The sequence below is a fragment of the Limanda limanda genome, chromosome 19, assembly GCF_963576545.1.
Source record: "Limanda limanda chromosome 19, fLimLim1.1, whole genome shotgun sequence".
Taxonomy (NCBI): domain Eukaryota; kingdom Metazoa; phylum Chordata; class Actinopteri; order Pleuronectiformes; family Pleuronectidae; genus Limanda; species Limanda limanda.
Window position 1 is genome coordinate 4,432,923 of NC_083654.1, and position 16,964 is coordinate 4,449,886.

At 39.9% G+C, this 16,964-nt stretch overlaps 1 protein-coding gene across 1 annotated transcript in view; it reads left to right on the plus strand.

The window, feature by feature from the left end:
- trappc9 (trafficking protein particle complex subunit 9) overlaps nucleotides 1-16,964 on the plus strand; it is a 185,423-nt gene that overhangs the window by 101,845 nt on the left and 66,614 nt on the right. The window lies entirely within an intron of this gene.

Here is a 16,964-nt window from a genome sequence, read left to right on the forward strand (position 1 = left end):
CCTGTTTTATTAGCATTTTCAATTTGCACACAATACACCAAGCAGAATCACTGGAGGTTTACACTTGGCTGAGGTGGGAAAGTTATATTGAAAAAGGTGGAAATTGTAGGGAAAATATGAAGAACAGTGTCCAATGGCAACAGATCTGTGTGAAGCCATGAGGAGACGATAACATTGCTTCAAGTAAAACATGAAATAAACAGAAATACCACTTTTTTCTTATGTTTTAAGCAGCACGCCTTCTCCTGCAGTTTAGTTTAACAGCTCTGATACAGATCCCAAAAAGGCTCTTGACAAAACAGGTCAAATTTACCAAAAGACTCATACAGTAGTGGCAGAAATACTGTTTATTAAGAAACAAAAGATGAAGTAACCATAATCCACATTCACAACAAACAACAGAAGGCTCGTGGGCTGGTCAAAATGAACAAAAGAAGGGAGGCCAGTCAGAACAACCCACAAAGGGTGGATCTGCAGTCTTCCCTCTAAAACTAAACCAACATCAAACCTTAAATCAACAGAATTAAAGCGGTGAAAACAGAAAGACCAGATCCATCTAAAAAGAAAGAACAAAGAGAACTCTATATCTTCAGGTCACCAAAATACTAACTGCTGCTTCTGTGTTCAGAGATAGTGAGTCCAGGTCCCTTCTTTATTGGTTTCCTTGTAATCAGACCACACCAGGTAAACCCTGAGAGAAAAAGACCAGACATCTGGGGTCAAGGATCACTTCCTCATCATAACCAGCAGGGGGAGAGTGCGATAACTTAACAAATAGTGCATTTTTTGCCAATTACATTTACACTAAAATTCCACTAGTTCCTACTAAATTCTGATAACAAAGTAGTGTAGCTTAGAATCAAGTTAATTTCGTTCCGATCAGTGAAATCCAAAAACAATTTGACAAAACAAATCCATACTATTATTGATGTATCCACAAAGCATGAAATACGTATCGCCATACCTGTTTGATTTCCTTTCTTTTCAAAAATCTCATAAATCAATTGCGCTTTAATCATTAGCCATCACCATAACATAAATATTACTCATCATGTTTTATTGTTTTTTCTGAGTGAAAGTTATTTAATCGATTAATAATCAAGGAATGATTGCATTTCAACAAAACGAGAAATCAAATAACTTAAAATATATGATTGCTTACGGTTGTTCACATTTAAGCAATAGGTAAATAAAGGTCCGGCATTACACACCCTGCGCTGTTTGAAGTATTCATAAGTGATGTTATATGTACCATTGTGACACTGTTACTATATAATAGACTGTAACATTTTAAAGAAAAGAAAAAATTCCCATAGAAATAAAAAAATTAAATTCAGAAGCAACAAAAACGCCCTCTCTCAGTTCAATAGACTCAGTGGTTTTGCCGCTGTAGTTTCCGCTCTGATCAGTATTTGATGGCAATGATTTCAAGCTTAAAACACATCTTTTTGTAGCTGAAATAATTAGCGTTCAACATTTTCACATCATTTGGTCTCTTCTTCTCTTGAAGTAAAATAGCTTCCTGTGGATTAAGCTGCTTTTCTGCGTAACTATTCATGTAGTTACTTTGAACAGAGGTGTGGTGTTTCTGTAGATAAACCACTTCCATAGCTACACGAGCTACAGTCTCAGCTTTTACCTTGATGGAGTTAATGTGTTGTAATACCCACAGTGGAATCGCTGCTTAAAGACAGACTGCAGGTGAAATCCATGCTCCTGTCTTTGTCCTGGTCTTGTACCCCTTAAATATGAGGCTATTTGAGGAGGAATAAATGAAAGGCAGACTGTGCTGCTACTTTGCCATTTTCAGGAGCCTCTTAAAAGAGATGTTGATCTGAATTTCCCATGCTGGTTTTCCATTAACCACCCACCGCTCAGTCTGGAACACAAGCACGATGTACGACTTTGCCGGACTTTAAGCATTTACAAAACTTGCATGAATGTGTAATATACTGTATGTTGACTCTGGTTCTTTAACACACACACATTTGAGGAAGGTAAAGAAGTACATTTAATCAAGTACTTTATTTTATTAGAGTTTTGTTATACCTGTACTTTTTGGGGGTATTTTCTGTTACTCTGCACTGTATTTCCCCTGCACTACTTATACTTTACATATAAATTTGACTTTCTAACGGTAAACTTATTGTAAAGGTCAACAACAATTCACAGAAGCATCTTAATTGCCCCCTGTTGGCTGGCTGCAGTATGGGGTCATAAACCAGTCTCCTCCATGTTAATGAACGGGTCCTGGACTAAATCAAAAAGTCAATGTATAACATCTGAAACATTTTCTCAAATGGTTTCTGCCACTGTTTCTTATACGCTTTTTTAAAATTTGTTATTTGATGCAATAAAAATGGGGTGGAACGTCATGATTGACAGCTGAGACTGACTCGTGATTGGTTGATGCTGTGTATTGTCGGAACCTTGATGTCACAGCTCCACACCACAATCTACAGCTACTTTGCAGACTCTGGCTTCAAATGATGATTTGGGCAACACCCATATCCAGAATTTCTGGCTTCCTCAACAAGAGTCTCTTAGGTCTGATTGGTCCTTGTCACATTTTAAATATTATGAGCTCCACTGGCTCTCTTTTTTTCCTCACTCATTAGTCATCTCAGGACCCCTCAGACGTTGAGTACTTTTCCTTACTTTTCTTTTTGAGAATACGTTTTACATTTTTTTCTAGCTACAAATATTAAGTTCACCTACATCTCATTGATACAAACCTAAAGTTAATGCTATACATATAAACCTCAGTAGAGGTCAGAATACATAATGGACCAGCTCTATAAATGATTTAAAAAAAACTGCCTCTCCAGAAACTGATCCAATGTGACACAATGTGCCTGTGAGGCACTAAATGTCAAGTCTGGTAACAACTGCAGATGTAGTATATATAGACCAACAGGTCCCCCCCTTTGACTGACATTCCCTGTAGACACAGCTGTTGCCTTTGACTTCAACAATCAGCTCCTCCATCCTGTGGAGATTTCTCTTGAAGCCTGACAGATTCATACATTAATTATCAGATGATTAGTTCAGATCGAGCATATCGATTCTTTTCACGAGACTCAATATTTCTGCAGAGACCCCAGGAGAGGCAGAGGAGAAGTAGAGGCAGCCTCTCTCATCCCCGGCTCAGCTTTGGCGACATGCTGATCCTTTCCTTTGACGTAGCGCATGCACCCGTCATTCAGAGTGGGGTAGCATTTTGCATACAGAGAACAGGGCCATGACTCGTAGATCTTTGTCTGCCGAACCATATTGTGCTCATCTCTCCAACTTGTACTCCCTCAACATCAGATGGCCCTGTCATTTCATATTTCTTTCCTGCTCTATGATGAATGAGGTGTCAAGGGCAATATGTTTCCTGGAGTCGTCTTCCACGACCGGTGAAGCTTAGTCTTCAATCCGACAGTCGCGAAAATGACTCTGTCAATCATCAACACTTTCTTCCTGCGACATAGTTCAGTTGAGCCTTTTCATGCTTATACAAATAGAAACAGGGTCAAGAGCCTTCAGGCATGGCAGGAAATACAGCAGCCTCAACGGGGGTTTTAGCAGTTTCTAGATGTGGTGCCGGTATGAGGGTAACATGAGAACAGCAACAGGCAGATTTTTCCATCTTCTAGTACAGGTACATTTAAGTAGTTTTAGATGGTGACAGGAGATAACTTACATTCATGCAATACTTCTACTGGAATACATAGAGCTCATGGGTTGTGTTTGAGCAGGAGGTTTAGTTTGTGGTGTGTGTATTCTCTCTCTGTGAAGGCGACATGTGAAGAGAGGGTAACAGGTTAAGTGAGAGAGAGCTGCTTTCATCTTCTCATATCATTCACCGACATGTTTTGTACAAGGTCTTTATACCCTTGATGGGGTTCTTTAATGGAGAGGGGAAAAAAGGGAAGCACCTCAGAATGTGAATAGTCACTTTGAAGTTGGGCAGCCTGACAAGGTTCCTAACGACTGCTGTGACACCACGCAGTGATATCCAAACTTTTGTTTTTCTAATGTTTGCTTTGAACAGAGCAGATGAGAGAGAGCGGGACATGAAGTACCTTTGTGTGTACCTTTCTCTTTTGGGAGATGATTAGATTGTGGAGATTTTACTGGTGTAATGTTAATCTTGGTTAAACAGTATTTGCATCAAGGCACTTGACAGAATCCCACTGCGAGTGGTTGCCTTTTTTTGAAATTTAGTGATACTATGTCTTCCATCAGACGTGTTGAAAAAAGGACCTTCTCTTGTGACTTTGTTGAATTCCCAATGGACAAATGATAAAGATCAGCAACAGAAACCTCTCTCCGGTTCCCAGATAAGGCTTGAAATGCCTTGGACATAACACACATCATTAGGCCACAAAGGCCACATGACAGGAAGCTAAAAAAATAATGAGGAGAACACAAAGAACATAAACAAATTATTAATAGCTTGTGTCTTATATGCCAATTTTCAATAAAATGTTTTAAAGTCTGTTACAACTGCTTGACATGACATCCATCAATCCCTCATTAAAATATTCAAAATAATTAAATTTCTAAATATCTAATTTCAGAAGTTAAACCGGTAGTACTCAAACATTAAACTGTATTAACAAATATATGAACACAATTCTTAGTGGAGGGGGACATAGTAATGTAATAGCTGACACTGTATAATCTGATTCTTCATAACTCATCAATAGGATGTATCCCTATCTGACGCACCACGAACTTAAGCGGCCTCCTCATTCAGTAGATGTGTGACTCCAGTAGAACCTTTTGGATGTGATAGATCAGGAGATAGGCAAAATGAATGTGCAGCAGAAGAATCATAGACTGTATATAAAGATGGATGATGTGACCGCCCGCCTCCAAATGTGAAGCCAAAGTGTCTTGATCACCTCACTGGCTGCATAAATGGAAATGGGCCTTATTAAAAGTAAGCATCAAATCTGCAGAAAGGATGTGATGCACTCATGTCAACATGGAGCTGGATCTCTAAGAAAAGATTTCTTGTGGAATCCATGACATGAAGTACTGAGGTTATTTTGAGAGGAAATTGACACTATTGATATGCTGTTGAGAGTAAATGCATTGTTATAAGATGTGTGATTCTGTGATTGTAATCTCTGGGAAAAGTATGATGTCACAAGTTTGAGGATTGATCCTCTCCTTACAGTCACTCATCAGGATGTTTCACCATGCATACTCCGAATGGTTTTGGTGGCATGACTAATTCCCCTACAACATTTTCTCGGTGGCTTTGTTCGAGATAAATGATCAGGGTCTAATGGTCACTGCGCTGCATAAACAGCATGTAAATGAGCATCTCACCGTCGCTCATTTTATACTCCTTCATTTGAGGGAAAGGGAGCGATCCTGTGTACCGCCTGACAGCCCTGACCTTTCTGCAACTGAATCTTTAATCTAATGAGGATATTATGATGAGATGGTGCAAATTTAAATCTCTGGAATTAATATGAATCAAAAGTAAGAAGTCATTTCCATAAGACAAGTTCTTAAGCAATGCAATTATGTGGGTTTAGCTCACTCACTGTTAAGTCAGTCAAGTTGTTTACTGAGTGATTCCTTTGTATAGGGTAAGATTAGATTGCCCCCAGGCCCTTGTCTTGATAGCTGTTCAAATATAAAAAACTTGGAAAACATCTTCAGTTACCTCCTGGTGGTATGATCTCTTACCCCATCCTCAGCATCTTAGATTCCACTGTGTGTTTCATGGCATTTATGGGAATTCTCCATTGTTGTCACTCCTCACTCGTTCTCCTTTTCCAAGTTATGCTGCAGTGCTGCTCCCATTTACATAAAATATCCTTGAATGAGCGGCAGCTCGAAAGCAGTAACAGTGTTTAAGCTAAATTTTTGACAAATCTCTTTAATCAACATCCCTTAGCAGATGAAATAGGAAACTATTTATGTCCAAGGTCAAGAATGAACTTTCCCCGAGTAAAGTATAAAGCAAGTCTTGAATATTGATAAAGAACTTAAATTATAAAGACGAATTTGATCAAACAAAAAAACACACACACCATTTTTCTACATATCTTTATTCAAGGTTTTTTGGTCAGATCGTCAAATTTTGAAATGCTTTCACCCAAAACTGTAGCCTGACGTTGTCATACTCATGATTCTAGTCAGAATATTAGTCTGAGACCGCTCCATTGGGCTGTGATTATGGGGCGTGTTTCAACCAAACCAGGACAAGAAATGCCTCTTCGCTCAATTGGATAGACCTACAACCAATCAGAGCAACGTAGTATGTGATGTATGTTGAGCGACGCAAAGTTGCTGTCAACAGAACTCAACTGCACGCTGGAAGAAGTAGAAGAAGAAGATGAAGAACGATTTTTGCCGGTGTTGTAAAAAGAATTTAAGGATACACGGAGAACTTACCAACACGATCAGCTCTCCAGCGGCAGGCATGTTTGTGGAAAACAAAGTCAACCCAAGCGCTCTTTGATGACGTAGTTGATTACGTAACTGTTGACCATCTGTCCATCATCGTATAAAGCCCGCCCCGACAATGTGATTGGTCCGTAACAGCTTCTGTTTGGAGATCATTTCTCGCCTCCCTGAGCGACTCCAGACCGTTCTTCCCGACCAAAAAATGTTGTGGGCGGGGCTAAGTTCTTCTGGCACCCAGGCTACCAAAACCGTGCACTTGCACTCAAATGGTGCAATTCTGTTTGTCATCGCTTCACCCGGCATTCTGTTGTTGGAGAATTTTTACACTATTGTTGAACAAAAAAAATCCAATAATCCATATGATTCACACAAGCAACATGAGCACAAGAACTGACTTAAAGGAAGTCTGTCCAAGCAGCATAATGTTTGAGTTTAAGCAGAGTAAATCGAAGCACTATCAGGGGCTAATTGAATGCGAGCGCAAGGTTTTGAGTAAAGCATTACTAAATCTGAATGTGAAATCAATAAGTCCTGATCTCTAAATGAAAGACCACACTTTTGATAAAAGGGAGAAAACTCCAAATCTGACCCAACTGTATTGTATTTAACTATTTAATTTTGGTGAACTTTCCCTTTAATCCTCAACTAATAAGCTATATATGTTCAATCAATGCTATGTAACATTTACTCAGCCACAGCGCCCTCTGCAGCCACATGTGTTGATTAATTCTGTTGGGCTCCATGTCAGAGTGATTGAGTAGTTTTAATGGAGGGAAAAAATAAACCCTAGTCCCACTCACTGAACTGAAACACAACTAAACACTGGTTATTATCCATTTGTTGTTTGTTTCCTCGCTGAATATCAGACTCTCTAAGACAGTTCGACATTACTCTTTTACTTGCCGGATTTGAATGAAGAATTGCAGATGCAACTGTCTGTCGGTCATACACTTGTATGAGGTCGTACCTGCTCACCAAATTGAAATAGTGCAAGAACCAGCTTCCTGGTGAGGAGTGGGAATGACTGTGGCACCACGCTCCCTACTCCAAGCCAGTGGATAAACAAATTGTGAAGCTGCTATTTTTAGCCGAAAAATATCATTGTTTCAGAACTGCTGTTACTAAGGGTTTGATTTTTAAGCCGAGCGAGCTCTTCGAAAGCTAAATATTTGTCGTAGTCGTGATGCCACTAAATGTTATGATGCGCCCTTGAAAGTCTTCTAGTTTTCCTTCGCCAGCAGCACGATGCTCTCAGACGATCTTCATCCCAGCCCCCAACTCTTCATCATCACCACCACAGCTGTGTCTCCCAGCAGATTTAAACAGGCCTTTCAGGGGTTTACATCTCATCACAGCATCACCCCCTCTGGGTGCTTACTTATTCCCAGTGCCGGCCACCATTATCATCGCAGAGCCAGCTCATTAACACCCCCTGTAGTAGTGGTGGGGAGTTGGCGCTTGCTGCGGCGTTCTAGCCATGTATCCTCTCCATTGGCTATGCTGTTTGGCTCTGTTGGATTGGCGCTCGCAATGGCAGACACGCCTCATTGCATAAGCTTTTCAAACAAAGCTTGTTTCCATGGTGACCACCTTTCCACTTCGGCTGCTACATTTTATGGCAGCAGAGCACATAATGCATCTGCAGTCAGTTATCCCATCTTCAAAAATCCCAGCCCAGTGTGAGCACTCTCATTTTGTACACACACACACACACAGCCAGTTGAAGCAGCCTCACTCCATGGAAATAGTTTACATGCTTCTATTAGCTGAACAATATCATCTCTAATCACAACATATTTGCATCCACTGAGGATAGGGACAAAGGATCTTCTGACAGTGATGAGAAGTGACTGCTCAGATGTACATCTGCCGGTGCTCCAGGGATTCAGCATCACACCACTGTCATTTTTTTGCTATTTTTTCCCCCTCAGCATCTTTCTCTCTTTCCTTTATTCCCCCTCCCCCCATTTTCTTGAACTATTGCGTTCCCTAGGGGGCGTTTTAGCCCTGCATGCTGTCTGGAGGTGGGTTAGTTAAGGTGGCTTTTTGCATTCACATGTACCTCTCACAGCACTGTATTTCTACTATCACTCCATCCAGCTGCCTGTGACCTCTTGGTCATCACTTGAGGCATCATTTTATATTTTTGGGTTTTCTGCAAATCTGTTTGATCTCCACTGAATCTATACATTCATACAAAAGAAAATCAAATATTTATTTGACATTTCCTTTCTCCAGTCACCTGTAACTCTTGACATTCATGCAATAGTGAAGCCCCCCCTGCTGCTCTCATTGGATTGTCTAATTCACTTCCATTATCAATAATGTAGTGTGTTATTATTTACAAACTGCACTGTCCCTAGTTCAATCCTAGCTGGGGGCTCTAGTTGCATGTCATTCCCTTTTATCTCGCCATGCCCTGCCTCTATCTGCTGTCTATTAATGGAAAAATGCACCAAAAACAGCTTCTAGGTTTCAGTAGAGGAGATAAAAATAGCCTCCTCTGTCATTTCTGGTAACGGTCTACAAAGCCTCAGTTGTAATGACATCCCGAGCATCTGTACAAAAGCATTCTCCCATACCTATCCACATGTACTAATTGGCTGTAAGGGTTCGTTTTGCTGCAGCACATCATATTGAGTGGGACGGGGATGGAATGAGCTGCTGCCTCTGCAGCCGCTGCAAACAAAGGGTTACAGAGTCAGCCGCAGTCTAAAAATAGACTGTTGCTCTCGCTTGCCTCTGCACGAGCCTCCATGGATCTCCGCCCTTAAGCTCTGGCACGTGAGCTAAAAATAAACTTCCTTGCGAAAAGCGCGCACACAAAAGCACACACACACCCTCGCTATGTTCTCTGCGCTCAGCTTCTCCCCGGTGACATCGCACAAACACTTGCTGTTAAAAAAAATAAAGGTGTGAAAGGGCTCTGATAAAATATTGATAGCAAATAATTTGTTGTTGTGTAGCAGGCTGTGCAGGGTATAATTCAAGCTGCACACATGGCTTGCACCATGCTCACAGTCGCACACCGGAGATAACCAGCAAAGATCATAGTGAAACCTTATGAAGATCTCGCTCAGACACTCAGCAGCAGTATATTTGCTGCTGTAACGCAACAGTTACAGAAAAAAGTGTAAAGCTTCATTATAATCAGATTCATTTTTGTCATCTTCTAATAATCTGTATAGATAGTTACATTTTTTACGAGGTCAAATTTCTTGTGTCTTCACAGCTCTGGGGTGTTTCAACAGGCTGTTATTTTGTGTCCATGGCAGAGCTGGTAGACCTCACAGTTGAAATGATCCACAGCCTGGCAGTGGTTGGATGAAAAGCCACCTCCATATGCTTTAATGTGATTATCATGTACTCCTGCTCTGATGCAACACAGAATTTAATTTGGAAGAGGTCATTTCACTTTGACCGGCTCATCCTAAGCCAGTGTTGTGACTGTCATTAGATAAAGGCTTCACTACCACAGCTTCCTGCAGGATGGTTGTTATTAGCAATATAGTGTCAGAAGTCTCACCAGGTGGACACAGTGAAATTTAGTGTTATGGATCTGCTTTGCTTTTATATGTGTGTTATTTTGTCTATAACATAAAATAAAAGAGCTCTCAGTCCCAATCCAGACGAGACCATCCGAATGCCTAACCATCCGTTCCTTTGTTTTGTTACCGTTTAGTTGAGTTGACATGCATTTTTTTCCGTCTCCTGTGTTTTTGATCAAAAAAAATCAGTGCTAAAACTACTGCCAATATTTAACCATCTTCTTTGTTTGGTTCAGTGGTGAGCCGCTTTGTCTTATTTAATAAACAGACGAGTTTTACTTCCCTTTACCATCTGTTCTTGTGAACTTTAACACTTAGTTTAAGGGAAGATTATGGGCTGGCTTGTGGCATTAGACTGACTATATCTTTGCCCAAAACTTATATATTTTCTAAACTTTGACCAAAAGTTTAAGCAAGAGTTTCCATCTCCTGACATGGGACACAGAACTCAGATTCCACTTTCCTGTGACCACCCGTCCATCACGAGTGCAGCAATTGAGGAGAAACCTTCTAGATTGAAGAAATCTAAAAAATGCTGTCAGTGAATGCAGTCCAGGCAGCAGTGATTCTTCACGATTATAATGCAAGTCAAAATTCTACTATAAAAATAAATTTAACAAGAGATGTTGATTGTGACAGGTGTTGAATATTTATTCCAACCACAGCGACTAGTTTAATTTTACTTCTCCTCACTGTTCATTTTAACCTAACAAAATAATATAAACTCAAATAGTTCCTATGTGGAATCTTCTCAAACCTAGATTGCGTTGCAGAGCCATGAAAATGGCACTGGATATGACTGAGTTATGCTATGTGCTTTCAACATGCTCAGACCATGGACTATATAAAGATGAATAATATGTCTCCACTTACTCCCACTATCCTAAGATGAAGCTAAAATACCCTGGATATGAATGCCAGCATTTTGCAATGATGGAGTCATTTTGGGTCGTTCTGCGTAATGGGGGAGATGCAGGGATGAAGTCTCACTAGCGTGGTTTTGTTGATACAAAATCAGTCAAGTCAGATTAAGATGTATATCAAAAAGTGACATTGATATTTAAGTTTGCATCCAGCCACCAGGTGGCAATCGGGATCCTTCACTTTTGGGGAGCTGTCATGTCGTCCATATTTACATACAAGTCTATGACTCCAACCATAAGAGACATTTTTAACACACCTCTGCTCTACAATCTACCCTCATTGTGAGTCATAAAAATTCCGAATAGATTTTGGACAAAACAAAAATAAAATGTTTTTTTTGCATCTGACAAAATTGCCTCTTGGCCAGTCCCCCCTGCAAACTGTCACATGCTGAAAGGCAGATATAGATATCTATCAGTATGCATGAACACAGATTACATCTCTTATTCTGCAGATATTGCCCTCATCCATGCATGTCTTGGGTGGATTTATTTGGATATAAGCTGATTCATACCATACCCCTTTGAACAGATAGAAATTTGGGGTGAAATTGTTGCATCCATCCGTCTATCCGTCCAATCTCCCATCTCCCCATGCCTCCGTTTTCATCCTGGGAAATAAAAGCCAAGCAGGCTCTTATCAGTGAAGGGCTGGAGGGAGTCAGGGAGGTGAAATGAACTGGGAATTAGGCCTAGAGGCGTTCCATGGTGGCCCCAGCTCAACACACAGGTTATTATTAAAGCCTTGTAATAGGTTAGATTAGTCTCTAGATATGGCCTAATCCTTGAAAGACTCTGCAATCAAATTAATGGAAAAAGAAGATGGTGGGAGTGGTAGTGGCCTGTTAATGCTCTCCTGCCTTAGTAAAAAGCTCTTTTAGAGCTTTTAGTGCTTAGGGGTTAGATGTGTTCTTTGTTGCACTGATAACCGCTGTGGACTTACTCACACTCAATATTATCCTGCTATTATTTACATTGTATCACAAAGTGGTTTAAATAGTCATTAGATTTTTCTTTCTAGAAAATGACCAAGGAAAAAAAGATATTGGCTCAGATTAGCTATTCTCCACAGCCTTCACATCTGTATTTACAACTCTCAAAAGTGTAGCATTATATAAGGTATATTGAAATTTAATAACTTTGAGAATTGTTTAAATGATAGTGATGGAGCTGTCATTACTAAAGAAATATAATATGTTTTATAATAATATCAATAATAAGCATCATTGTCACAATATTATATTGCCCAGTGAAGGCAGCTGGTACAATGGTACAAAAACAAAAAAACACAAAATTGTACCCCTGGTGGTTAGCTGCAGTATAGGTCATAAACCCCACCTCCTCCATGTTAGTTGTTGGTACAACGACCAAACAAATTTTTCTCAAAGATGGTTTCTCCCGTTTTAGGTAGTTCTTATCACACAAATGCATGTTCAACTGTTAATTTTTCAGGTAAATTTGGTTGTAAATACCAATTGATTCTGTTGATTCCTCGGCGAAACATAATGATTAATGCCGACACTCTACTGCCTTCTTGCCCCGAATAATGTCTTTACTGCTAGATGGCAGCAGTCCTGGATATTTTGGCTTAATTTATGGGTCGTGGTTATAATTTGAGATGTGTTGTCAATATACAGTCTATGGTATTTACTATGCAGTGAGCACATTTATATCGATATAACATATGTCACATAATTTTCAAATCCAAGTTTAAGAGAACAGAATTGGCTCAGACTTCTGTACAGCTACTGTTGTGCTCTGTAGCCTTTGTTAGCCTCTTTGTTCGCAAGTCTGTTATTTTCCCTTTTAGTCTGGTTTTTATGTTTAGCACAGAAGCAAAAAGGATTAGGATTCAACTCAAATTTCTCAAAATGAATGCAGTTATAAATGAGAAAAGTCTGTATTGTGACAGTTAAAATGAAGTCGTGCATGCTCATCACTGCTGTAATGCTGAATGTTTTATTTCCTGAAAGACATTCCCTTTTTCATATTACCTCCCATTTGAAGTGAAACTCTGAGTGTTTGGTGTATGGCTGTTGCTAATTACCTTTCCAAAGGAAACCAGTTGCAGGCCTGGCCAGACATCGCCTTCCCATTTAGTGGCCATTTGCATTGTCGGAACATTGTATTTTTAGCCTTGGCAGGTAATGTGTGCTTTTGAAGATGACTGAATGAAAAGCAGCGTCCATTTGAAGGTGGGACTTCACTCGGTGACATAAGCCTTGTGCCACTAATCTTCAAAGGCAGATGTAGTTGAGTCTGGCGCAGCAAGACCAGGGGCTTCGCTTCCGTCTTTGTCTTGAAGTCCTAATTATTATTTAATATGTGTTCTGCTTTCTTGTAAAGGCTGTGTGTAAATGCTAATTGCATTGCCTTCTCTCCTCTTCCTCACTTTGATGTGTCTGCATGTGTGTGTCTAGACTCGTCAAGACTCACAAGAGATTTGTGTTCCTCGTAGTGTAATGCCAGTAACAATGTGCAATACTACATGTAAGACAGGTGAGGTAGCAGGTTGTCACTAAACTTTTGTAGTGGCTATTGTGAAATTTATAACAACAAAAGGACCAAACAAATCAAATTCAGACACAATCAGACATTTGGAACCAAATCACTCATTATATAAAGACTAGTGCAGTGCCTGTTCTATGCGCACCTGTTGAGAATGGGCTTTTTGTTTTGCCTGTGATGATGCTGGTTGCAGTTTTCCTTCTGAAACTGTATAAGTGAACTGCAGTAATTGAGCCGCAGCATATAAAAGATCGGCTGCGTTATTCGGCAGAACCATAAAGCTGTTCACCTGTTTTTTTCAAATCAGTTGTTGTTCCCAAGGTCGCGAACATGCCCGTTGTCATGATGAACAACATCAGTTGCGTTGATCCCAGCTCCCAGAACGTTGGTCTCCCTTTTTTATTCGAAGTTTATAAATACCAATACCAAGTGTGAAGTCAATAAGATGAATGGTTCTCCAGATATGCGAGTCACAGACAGCTATTTTTGTTATTTATAGATAGATGATTTACGATTGGTACCACGTTGGTATAATATCTGTTCATGTGGTAATGATTCGCTTTAGAGCTGAGTTATAAACGACAACAAAGCCAGTGCAGCCAATCTGACTGTGCTGCCTCTACGACTCTCTCAGTAAAAATGACTCCCTAGGGAGCCATCGCAGCCTCAGACCTCAAACCCGTGGTGAGCCTATACTGATCAATACATTTCTCCACTGTCTTTTGCCTATCAAACAGAATGAAAAATATAAACACTCACACTAAACAAGAATTTGCTCATGACGAAAGCTTTTCCACTGGTCAGCATGGTTCCTGTCTAAGACGCTGCTTTATATATATATATAAACCTTTTTATAGTAAGCTGGTCCCTTGTGGAGATAGTGATTCAGGTAACTTGCAGTAAGCTGTCCATCTCTTAGTCATGTGGGGTCATTTCTCTAGGGAATGATAAGAGTGTCGAGGCTGTGGAATTTTTTTTATTTTGCTCTTCTTGTGTGAAGATAATGCTGATGGTGTCTTTCTGCCAGTTAAACACTTGAGGCAAAGCTCTATCACTCACTGTGACATGAGTAAGAGGCCTGAGACATATCTCTTGCCCCTATGAAGTGCTCATCTGTTGTGCCTATAACACACTGTGCAGTCTATTTTCAATACATATCTCCAAGTTTTGTGACCTTAGGTTTTTAGATAAGTTGGAAGATTGTATGCTACTTTAAGGCCAAGAAAACTCTCCTTTACAGACTCGCTCAATCTCCACCAGCTCTTGAGTTGTGGATTTTTAGTTTCATTTTCTTCTAACTTTGGCTGTCTAAGGTTTGATTGACTGCTGAGAACCGGTTCTGCTGCTGCTGCATGAAATGGGGGTTACTGTGTGAGCAGAATTTGCAAACAATGACCTAAAAGAAACTACAAAGCTTTGTTGAGCTGAAGAGAACTGCACAGCTTCACTTCAAGAAACCAATTGTACCAACATTTTGCAGAAAAGTTTGATAAATAAGCTTGTTAACCCACCTTGGAGATCAACAATAATGTGACATCTGAAGCATATTTCAAAGTAGCGTAGCTTGTTTTGGTTCTTCGCCCAAAAATCCAGCATTTTGGCTCAGTCTTTCACACCCCCTTGGGGCAATGTTAAGCCGCGGCTGTTTTTAGCTAAAACTGTGGGTAATATACGTCAGCAGGTGGTAGTGGATAGAAAATGTTAGTGACTAGCTGGTGAACATAGTCAAACATCTAGCAGCCAAAGAGCCATGCATTTCCTTCCAATAAAAGGACTTTACATTTGTAAATGGACAACTCTTTGCTTATACAGCAACAGTAATATGTCACTGGTTTGTTCAGTATTTACTGCTGCTGATCAATAAATAAAAAAGCCACAATAGTGCTTTAATGCTTGCTGGTATATAGCAGTGTTTTGGTATTTTATTGTGTAAGGGCAGTTGTCAGGTTTCTTCCAGAATGCATCAAATGTTGACCTTCTCATCCTATATTCCTCTTTTCTATCAAGATATCATACCACCATCTACTGCCTTCATTTGCATTTAACTCTAAATAGATTTATCAAGTCTGTCAGAGATAGAGTACATCCGATTGACATTTTCTTTATCGAATGCAGGGCCTGAAAGCTGCGATTGTAATTAGAGTTGGGCTTTGGGGTCATTTTAATGGCCTGGGCTCAGTTTGCTGTACCTACAATGTGAATCCTGGATGTGGCACTTGGTGCAACCTCGGGCTACGCACACTCTGGCTCTTGTTAATAAATAACTTTGAAACACCCTCAGTACAGAGGGGGGAGCTTGGGCCTAAGGGTGTTTGCTCAGACTAGATAAATAATTTATCACCTGCCAAGCCACACAAGACAGCCTGCATTGTTTGTCATCAGGCAGAAATGTGAGCAAGGTTCCCCTCAGAAATATTTCAAAGACGACGATGAGCATAGGCCTCTGTGATCCATCAAGGGTTATTGCTACTGTCAATGCAGAAAGTCTGTTCATCGTCTGTTCTTCCAGTAGAATCTGTGAATTTTCTCACCGAGGCAAACTAAATATAAAGACAACATGCATTATTTACATTGACCACCAATAAGCTGTCCTGACTCTTCATCCCTCCTCTGTCTGAATATAAATGACATACGAGAGTTATAGTGTTTAGACTGTCATGCTACAAGAGATTGGTGTGAATACATTTTCTCAATCCAATGTGTGAACTAAAGACCTTATACAAACTTACCAATGCTTTAGCTGGCGACTAGTTAGCAAACTCACTTGCTTTTCCTCCTCTTCACTGATTCCTTAGTGAGTGAAATCGTGGAAAGTCCTGAGTATAAATCTCTGGGGGATTAAATGGCACAGTACAAAGAACGTGGAAAGAAGTTTCAGAAGTTATTCAATCAAATCTTATAGTAGAACCCATATTCACAAAACACAATTTGCCTCATAGGGCTTAACAAGATACAACGTCCTCTGCCCTAACACTCAGCAGGAAAGATAAACTTCTAAATATAAAAAGTTTTAGAATTTGCATGAAATGTAGAAAGATAATAGATACTCTCATGTGAAGAAACCCTTCTCCTTGGATTGAGCAAAGTGAAAAACCTGTTGCGAATAACCAAGCACGCTGATACATCTATATTATATCCGACATTTATGAGAAAAGAAGGTGTCTAACAAAAATGGATCAATGTTATACATTTTTATACAAAAGAAAATGTCTGACAGAGATGAAGGGAGCAGCAATGAAAGTCCTGAGGAATCATAATACACAATCAGCTGCCAGCACGATCCACACTGCCCCCATGTTAGTGTTAGTGTTAGCATCATCTGCTACACAAGTAATCTCACTCATAGTCCACAGTCCTTTTTTGTTGAATTTATAATAAATAATTTGCTGCCTTTCCCTCTTTTAAATGTTTGTTCTTTGGACTCAGGTGAACCAAATGTTTGTCCATCTTTCTTAAGATGTTTTACTTTATTTAGAAATAGCAAACAGTATATTTACAACAAAAATACTCTTGCACTTAAATCACTGACATTTTAGGAGACTTGAAAATCACCAAAGTTACAGTTGGC